A 753-nucleotide genomic window follows, 5' to 3' on the forward strand; every position below is an offset into this window, starting at 1 on the left:
TGAGATCACTCACGAGTGACTTTCAAATCACTTAGTGGATAAGTGTGGTTTGAGTAAGGAATTGAATGCAGAGTCTTGGTTAGTGTAGTTGTGTATAGGTAGAAATAAGTGAGTTCATCATTGGGTAAGAGCTTGCACATTTGATTTGGATGGTATGCCTACCGAAGCACATTTGAATGTACTACCGTTGGGATCCTACAATATGTTGTTGGGCATGGATTAGTTGTATCTTCATAGAAATAAGGTAGATTATTATCACAAAGCTATTGAGTGTGTTGATGACAATGGAGAACCAAGAGTCTTGCAGGGTAAGAAAAAATCCACATTAGTTAGGGTGGTGACAACTATGCAAGAAAAGCATAACCACATGAAAGCATGAATGTTATTTACAGCACACATTTTTAGTGATAAGTGTAAGGAGGTTGAAGATGCAAATTTTTTAAGCAGGTACCTGTTTTTTCAGTAGTTTCATGATGTATTTCTTGGGGACATTATAGATTTTCCACCTCATAGGGAGGTATAATTTTTGTTGGCATTATGAGACAAGTGTTGTCCTTGATGGCAAACCTCACTGATGACAAATCATAGTGCAGAAGGTCAGCAGCAAGGAATTGATGATCAGACTATAAGAAGAAGAGAAAATTCATATACGCAGGTTCATCAAGCCCAAGTCGCGTGTACACGCAGGTTGGCTTCAGTAAAAGCGCGTGTATGTGGAAAACTCCTTTTTGGTCCGTGGCAGTTATTCCTTGG

The sequence above is a fragment of the Pinus tabuliformis genome, chromosome 5_1 (genome assembly GCF_031772625.1).
Source record: "Pinus tabuliformis cultivar Carrire ecotype Pingquan chromosome 5_1, CPIR1, whole genome shotgun sequence".
NCBI lineage: Eukaryota > Viridiplantae > Streptophyta > Pinopsida > Pinales > Pinaceae > Pinus > Pinus tabuliformis.